General features: G+C 44.0%; 1 long non-coding RNA gene across 1 annotated transcript; it reads right to left on the reverse strand.

Annotated features, from left to right (window-relative positions):
• Positions 1–5,119: 5,119 nt before the first annotated feature.
• LOC121004544 lies at positions 5,120–7,138 on the reverse strand. The gene is made up of 3 exons (XR_005779739.1): positions 7,083–7,138; positions 6,622–6,716; positions 5,120–5,162 (listed from the first exon to the last, which is right to left on the reverse strand). It is a non-coding gene; the product is annotated as an uncharacterized LOC121004544 (long non-coding RNA).
• Between the last annotated feature and the right edge of the window lie 2,016 nt (positions 7,139–9,154).

The raw sequence follows: 9,154 nt of genomic DNA on the forward strand, positions 1-9,154 counted from the left end.
GCACGCGATCGCCGCACGGGTGAGGAACCTGTCTAGGGACGTCAGGGCAGTCAGGTGCCAGCCGCAAGGTGAGTTAGGGGTCACCACCTTTCCCTCTCCCTTGGGCAGGGCTTTCCCTTTTCCCTCCCTGTGCGTGACGCCGGTCATTACAAGATCATGATGATTTGCTTGCCCAACTTCATTCAGCATGGCAGAACATTCCTCAGACAATCATTAGTAACCTCATTGGTAGGATGCCAAGGCGTGTAAGTGAATGTATTTATGCACGTGGCTCTCATACTCAATACTGAATAAAGCGAGATGTTTTGCATAATTTGTTTCTGTTTTTTTTTTATCATTTGCAAATCATTAAAGGGGTTCTCCAAGATTTTTCTCAGCATAGGTCATCAATATGAGATCAGTGGGGGTCCAACTCCCTGCACCCCCACCAATCAGCCATCTGAGAGACTCAGGGCTCACAGGAGCTGCAATGCATGCTGAAGCCTCCTCACAGCTTACCAAGCACAGCGCAGTCTGTTGGATAGCAGCTGTACTTGCCATTGTAGTTTATACCTAGAGATCAGTGAACCAATCAAGATTAATTTCGGGTCTGTTTCACCCAATTTTTCAAAGTTTGGTTCGGATCCGAATCAATTTGGCTGAACCAAAGTTGCTCCAATTGCCCCGAAAGTTGGTATATAACCACCTCTGGCCTTTTAAAGGTCACCTTCATCATCATGATCCTCTTTCTCCACCAACACCAACTCCTCTTCCTCCTGCTCAAGTGGCAGCACCTCCTCCTCCTCGGAGTAGGGCCACCTGTTGCATGAGCATCACTGTCTCTTCAAAATGCATATGATGCGGGTGAGGAACAACTGCAGCATGAAAGGCATGAGCTGCCACTGCCCGACCTGAAAACAAAACACATGCTCCCTGCTGAGGGAGTCTGGTGAATGATCAAATCGTTCACTGCTTTCTGCTGCTTGCAGGCCATACACCTTACAGAGAAAGTTCCCGGTGGGCCGATGCCCAGGGGGCCAGCCAGTGGAAGGTTTTGGGATGTATTTTGTGCTGCTGGCAGTATTTTGTGTTGCACTGCTGTATTTGGCTCTGTTGGGGTGGTATAATGTGCCAAAATATGGTATCGCTGGCCCTGCCTTCCATCAATTTGGACCCAGTTACAAAACGGGGCACTTTAAGTATTTTTTTCCAGGGCCACTTTAAGTTCCCAGTTCGTCGCTGGCTGCTTGTACAGATGCTTGAGCATGTGCAATGTTGAATTCCAGCGAGTTGGAATGTCACAGATTAAGCAGTGTAGCTGCATACCATTCTGATGCTGCAAGTCCAGGAGAGCGTTCCTCACCACGTAAAAAATGGCTGAACATTGCCTTGCACAAGCCAGTGCATTTTTTTTTTTTTAAATAAAGGCCATGCAGGGAGCATACGTTATTTCCCCAAGGTTCAGGGCAGCCAGGATGTTGCGACCATTGTCACTGACCAACTTGTCCAGTTGGAGTCAGTGAGGCGACAGCCAGCAGGATGTTTGCTGCTTGATGTACTTGAGCAAGCACTCAGGGGCATGGATGCTTTCTCCCAGGTTGATCAGCTCCAACACAGCAACGCATCACCCGAACACATGATGGGAAGGATGGGTAATGTTAGTGACGCTGTGCCCTACTGCTGTTAGGGACAGGATTGTGTCCATGTAGGAGGAGGCAGATAAGTGCCTTCTGTGGGAGCCTGCCCCATGATATAGTGGGAGAGGGTGAAAATAACCTGGCCATGGTGCTGCTGCTCCGTTGTTGCAAAAAACATAGACCCAGTGGGCCGTGAAAAACATGTACTGTCCCTGCCCATTACAGCTGCTCCAGGTGTCCACCGTGGCATGAACTTTGCTGCACAGCAAGAAATGCAAGGAGTGGCCCACATTCTCTGCCACGTGAGAGTACAAGGCTATAGGGTATAAGGTATATATGGATGCTGCAAAGGGCTATCAGTATAGCATCCAATAAATCTAGATTTGAACTGTTATTCAAAACTAAATCAGTGAAAAATAGCGATAAACTTGCCATTGTGTACTCAGAACCATACAGGGAGAAACATAATACACAAAACAAACCAAAAAATCGAAAGCCAGCTTGGTGAAAGCCAGTATACCGAACAAAATGAAAACACCAGCATTCATAAGAAAAGAGATAATATACCTACTTTAGTTCTTATGTATAGCTGCCAATTTACACAAATACTGAATATTGCCAAGAATTGTCTACCCATTTTATACGATGATGACATACTTTACAATATTTTTGAAAAACGACTACAGAATTGTCTCCAGAAGAGCCCCCACGATTGCCAGCTCTCTTTCTCCTTCATTGTTCCGGTCTACAAAAGCTGCACGGGACACTTGGATTAAATATAATGGCTTCACCAGGTGTGGTAGCCGTCCTTGCAGAACGTGCAGCTTTGTCAATGTCACTTTTCACAATGCTGACCATTCACTGACGTTCCCGATCAAGACATACATTAATCGCAACAGTGTAGGGGTTATTTATGCCATTCACTGTAATATTTGTGATTTAATGTACATGGAAAGCACTTCACGCAAATTTAAGAAAAGGATTTTGGTGCATTTGAATTATATACAAATATTTCTAATGCCGCCAAACATTTTATTCATATACGTGATCGTAGAGTTAACTCTTTTCGTGCTTTTGCCATTGAAAAAGTCTCTTCTCCCCTCAGAGGGGGAGATTATAAAAAGAGGATTCTGTTGAGAGAAGCCTACTGGATTTTTCGATTGAACACTAGAATGCCGTCAGGTTTAAATCAAAGAAAAGAGTTGATGTATTTTTATCAATGATCTGATTGCGTCACTCAATCTTTGCACTTTGTATTAGAGGTCGTATTTAAATGCCATTTAGTGAATTAATTTTAGATTTTATTGCCATTATATGTATGCCCACATTTATGTCTTCATTCACACCATGCAGGTCTGTTTGTGTTTGAGGACGGCGTGTTTTTGCTTCATGCTGGGTAACTGCACGCTCCCGCCACCACACCGGCACGTAATTCACATCAGGTGGTTGATGCTGGAGAGATGATTTTCCTCCTTTTCCGCCTCCATTTTTGGGGGAGTGGATTTTTGGTGGATTTATAAAATCTCCCATTCCAACATCAACCTATGTTACGACTAGGGACATCTGTCCGAAACGCGTCAACAACCGCTTCATGCCAGGTCCTGTTTGTATTTGGATTTATGTTACGTTTAATAAAGAGGAAGTTTTTACTGAATATCATTCCAGTGCCAGATTTTTTTCCTTTCTTCATATTACCTGGATAACCTGTTTCTTCCCTGCATGCGGAGTTCCTATACAAGGTGAGCTGGATTTATAACATATTGGATATGCTGCTAGTTTGAATATAATCAACATCCCCCCTTAAAAAAATGATTAAAGGAAATGTGTCACCATAAATGTTATTGTTTCCTGAACATGATTATGAGGGCGGTCATCTTGCCTAAACTGTTCTTATAAGCATTTAGAAAGCTTTAAGAAAATTGCTTTATGGCAGCCCCATGGTCCATAGACACCATGGTCAGGAGGGGACTTACATGGAAGAGTTTTCTAGGCATGCTCTGTGACCTGTGCAGAGGTCATTGTACAAGGGACGAATAGACAAACTGTGACAATCACCTATTGTGAATGGAGGATCCTGTCTTATCTGCACACAGAGGTGATATCATTACAGGCAGGATTAGAATGCGTCAACTGCAGTGAAGTGCTCTGTACAGACCAAGAAGTGATGTCAATTATTAAACATAGTAGCCAATGCGAAAAATGCAGGAATTTATCTTTTTTGTATAAATATATTGAATACATGGAAAATTCAAAATTTAAGAACATTATCAAAAAATCTTTAACAACATGTTAAACATAAAAAAGTGATTTAAACAACAGGTCATTTTCTGATGACACTTTCCCTTTAAAAATGTGTGAAATAGGGAAACGGATTTGGGCTTAAATTCATTATCACTCCCAGATACTTTGGTGTGCTGGCCTGTGCATTGACGCTGATCACCTATACGCTGGTATAATTAAATCAAACAAGTCCCAAAAAAAAATTCTATTCCAACCGTGTGGAAATAGAATTCACGGAAACGGATGACTGTAGCTTGACGCTCAATTTCAACTTAATACACACAAGAAGATTGCTGCCACACTGTGGGTATTGCTGCAGTAATGATGTACAGTATATATGCTGCTTAATTAAATGGAAACCCCCCCCCCCCCCCAAGTAAAAAATGTAAATTGTGACCGTGTGGAAAGTGATACATAATACATAAAAGGATGACTGTGGCTTGATGCTCAATTTCAACTTAATACACACAGGTTGATTGCTGCAGTAATCACAATTCTTCTTTGGAATCCCTAGTCTTTCCCTTCACTCTCCCTGACGATAAGCTTGATTGACTGATTTCTTCTTCCTCCCTAGTGCTTTTTTCCTGCCAACATGTGTCCCGAAATGGTGCTATGCGCCTTTTTAGTGGATTCGAGTTTGTCTGCCGTTCGAAAAATAGCAAAGTTCGGACCAAACTCGTTTTGGTCCAAACTGGTTTTCTCATCCTTAATTAGACCCATTCACTTGAAAGGGACTGAGCTGTGTCTAGGCCAGGGGAGTAACTACCAAAGTGGCAGACCAATGGACTACTATGGGGCCCAGTCTTAGTTGGGATTATCTCCTCTTCTACTAGAGGTGAAAACTTGGTCAGGACTCTACCCTCTAGTCTAAAGGAACAACTTTTAGCAAATGAGGCACTGGAATAAATGGCCCAAGGATCATTGAAAGGTTTTTAGGCAGAAACCATTCTGTCCTGTTTGGGAAGCCTGGTTTGATCCTTGCTATGTGGCCCTTACTTCTCTATGTACGCCACTGGTCTAGGCCATATGACCGATCACCTATAACGCTATCACATTTTCATCCATATTTCATTTGAATTTTAGCTGAATCGGTGAATATAATGTAGCAGTGAAGGAGTAGAATCTGTGAGTCTTCTCTGCTTTACTTAGTGGTCACTACTCACCTGGGTGGTTATCTGTAGGAATGTCCTCTATACTCTGCTCATCGCCCCTCACATATGTCTCTGTAACATATATAATGTTCAGATCTTCACCCGGACTCACAAGCTGTGAAAGAAATATTGTAGAATTCAACGGTTGGAGAAGTCGTGTGGAAGGTTTTATATGACCTGAAAAGAGATGGCAGAAATGACCATAGAACAGGACTTATCTGACCCAAATATCTACAGGTCTCCTGTATAATGTAGTTGCATCCGTAACATTAACCCATTCCTGACTGCCTTACGTATATATACACGTCAGCAGACGGGACTTTAAATATAACGCCTCTATCCACTGATATAAAAAGCAGGCACTCGGAGCTAATGTTGGTAACACCAATCGTGGACTTTTAAACCTCCAGATGCTGGGAGAACTGGGGAAAAAAGGATTCAAAAATATACGGTAATATATATTCAAATAAAAAATAAAAAAACATCATAGGTAATCCTGCGTGCGAAAATATCTGGACTATAAAAATATTAAAATATTTATCCCATATGACAGCAAAATGGAAAAAAATAAAAAGTCAAAATGGCCGATTAAGCTCTGCAGATATAAAAATAACAACGTTATGGGGGTAAGAATATGATGCAAAGACAAAAAAATTGTTTTTCCAAAGATTTTTTTTCAACATTAAAACACACATGGTATCGTCGTAATTGTACTGACCAGGAGAATTATAATAACAGGTCAGTTTTACTGCATAAGAAACACTTTAAAAATAAAATCCGCTTCCCATTACACTGTATGCAAATGTAAATGGCCATTGGAAAGTACAACTTGTCCCACAAAAAACAAGCCTTCATACCACTATGTGAATGGAAAAATGAAAGAGTTATGGCCTTGGAAAGAACAAAAATGAAAAAAAAATTCAAATGACCCATTAAGGGATTAAATTGTTTGTGTATATAACATTGTTTGTGCACCTGTTTCCGTTGCTAGGAGAACACAGGAGAGATGAGAACTGTTTATCTATCACCACTAGAACACCCTTCTTATCTCTGCTTATAGTATAAGGACAGGAGAGAACACAGGAGAGGTGAGAACTGATTATCTATCACCACTAGAAGACCCTGCTTATCAATGTATATAGTATACAGGTAGGAGAGATGAGAACTGATTATCTATCACCACTAGAACACCCTGCGTATCTCTGCTTATAGTATAAGGACAGGAAAGAACACAGGAGAGGTGAGAACTGATTATCTATCACCACTAGAACACCCTGTTTATCAATGTATATAGTATACGGACAGGAGAGGTGAGAACTGATTATCTATCACCACTATAACACCCTTCTTATCACTGTATATAGTATAAGGACAGGGGAGGTGAGAACTGATTATCTATCACCTACTAGAACACCCTGCCTATCACTGTATATAGTATAAGGACAGGAGAGAACACAGGAGAGATGAGAACTGATTATCTATCACCACTAGAACACCCTGATTACCACTGTATATAGTATAACAGCCTTCTACAGATCATAGGGAACATTTCATGAGATCTTATCTCCATCTACCTGATCATCCTGTGGGACATTGTGATGTTCTTCTGAACCATCATGTGGAAGAAGAGGACTGGGACATCTCTCCAGAGTTGTTCTCTCTTCCTTATCTGTAGGAAAAACATCCAGTGACTGAATTTGTTCCTTGCATGTCTATTACCTGGTGATCCGAATCGAATCAGACAGCTCACGATCCTCCTGTTACACTGCACGGGAAAGGGCAATCCCCATATCACAGTTCACTTTGATTATACGCCTATGTCATTTCCTGTTTGCTTAATTAATTGATGATGTCATGACCAGTTGATTATAATTTGTGTCTATAAAATGTTACATGGTGTCATTTAGCATCATGCAGTTCAGGAAGTTGGACGGGCCGAAACGCGTCCTGTAATTTTGTCATTTTGATTATGAAATAAAGCATACTATAGATTTGAAACAAGCACGCCTGCTGGGATTATCCTTTGAACTATTACCTGGTGATGTGAGGGGCCAGCGATCCTCCATCATGATGTCCTTGTACAGATCTTTTTGTCCTTCTAAATACTCCCACTCCTCCATGGAGAAATAGACGGTGACATCCTGACACCTTATAGGAACCTGACAACACAATGATACAGTCATCACCCAGATTCCTTCATAACGTTCCTGTATAATGTCCCAGCATTCCCAGCAGTGTCACCTCTCCAGTCAGCAGCTCAATCATCTTGTTGGTGAGTTCTAGGATCTTCTCTCTATTGATTTCCTCATGTATCAGGGGGTGAGGTGGAGGCCCCATGATTGGGCTCAGGGTTCTTCCCCATCCTTCAGACACAGGGTCCTGACAGCGCTCACTAGAGGTCTTCTTCACTACTGTGTAGTCCTGGTTATGGAGAGACACAGTAATAAATATCACTCCATACATCTCCAGAGCCCCTCACCTCTCCAGTCATGTCCATCTGTTAGTAACATAGATAAGATGATGTAATGTGACATCATCAGAATCTCTCACCTCTCCAGTAAGCCGGAAGAGGATCTCTAGGGTGAGATTTATTATACTCTCCGCCATCTTGTCCCTGTCCCTGTCCATCCTTGATCGGTCAATCAGGAGAAGGATCTTATATAGAAGATATCCACTGAGCGGATCCTATATTGTAGGAACCTGAATGGAAAGAAGATGAGATGATGGAAAATCCTACAAAATATCATGTAAAATACAATTACTGGAGATAATAGGAGGAGACAATAAAGTGTAGATGTTGTGTTCTCTCTTTTTATATAAATTGAAACCAGAGTTGAATAGCTTAGTCAAGGCTGTTACTCTATTTGTGAGGTCAAAGCAATTTTATGGTATGTCACACCTTCCTACAGCGAATGAAAGGAGACCACAGGAGCCTCAGTGCTGGATAGGGCTATCGATAATTTTAGTAATCAAGTATTCTATCCATGAATCCAATGATTAATCGAGCACTCTAATAAGTAAAAAAACTAAAGAATGTTTTCCTTTATAAAAACTAATCAGACCCCAGTGCCATCAGTCCTCTGTGCCATCAGCTCCCCCCAGTGCCATCAGCTCCCCCCAGTGCCATCAGTCCTCTGTGCCATCAGCTCCCCCCAGTGCCATCAGCTCCCCCCAGTGCCATCAGTCCTCTGTGCCATCAGCTCCCCCCAGTGCCATCAGTCCTCTGTGCCATCAGCTCCTCCCAGTGCCATAACTCCTCTGTGCCGTCGGCTCCCCCCAGTGCCATCAGTCCTCTGTGCCATCAGCTCCCCCCAGTGCCATCAGTCCTCTGTGCCATCAGCTCCCCCCAGTGCCATCAGTCCTCTGTGCCATCAGCTCCTCCCAGTGCCATCAGTCATCTGTGCCATCGGCTCCCCCCAGTGCCATCAGTCATCTGTGCCATCGGCTCCCCCCAGTGCCATCAGCTCCCCCAGTGCCATCAGTCCTCTGTGCCATCAGCTCCCCCCAGTGCCATCAGCTCCCCCCAGTGCCATCAGTCCTCTGTGCCATCAGCTCCCCCCAGTGCCATCAGTCCTCTGTGCCATCAGCTCCCCCCAGTGCCATCAGTCCTCTGTGCCATCAGCTCCTCCCAGTGCCATCAGTCCTCTGTGCCATCAGCTCCCCCCAGTGCCATCAGTCCTCTGTGCCATCAGCTCCCCCAGTGCCATCAGTCCTCTGTGCCATCAGTCCTCTGTGCCATCAGCTCCTCCTAGTGCCATCAGTCCTCTGTGCCATCAGATCCCCCCAGTGCCATCAGCTCCTCCCAGTGCCATCAGCTCCCCCCAGTGCCATCAGCTCCCCCCAGTGCCATCAGTCCTCTGTGCCATCAGTCCTCTGTGCCATGAGTTCCCTCCAGTGCCATTAGTCCTCTGTGCCGTCGGCTCCTCCCAGTGCCATCAGTCCTCTGTGCCATCAGATCCCCCCAGTGCCATCAGCTCCTCCCAGTGCCATCAGCTCCCCCCAGTGCCATCAGCTCCCCCCAGTGCCATCAGTCCTCTGTGCCATCAGTCCTCTGTGCCATCAGCTCCTCCCAGTGCCATCAGTCCTCTGTGCCATCAGCTCCCCCCA

Source organism: Bufo bufo, chromosome 6 (assembly GCF_905171765.1).
Source record: "Bufo bufo chromosome 6, aBufBuf1.1, whole genome shotgun sequence".
Classification (NCBI taxonomy): Eukaryota; Metazoa; Chordata; class Amphibia; order Anura; family Bufonidae; genus Bufo; species Bufo bufo.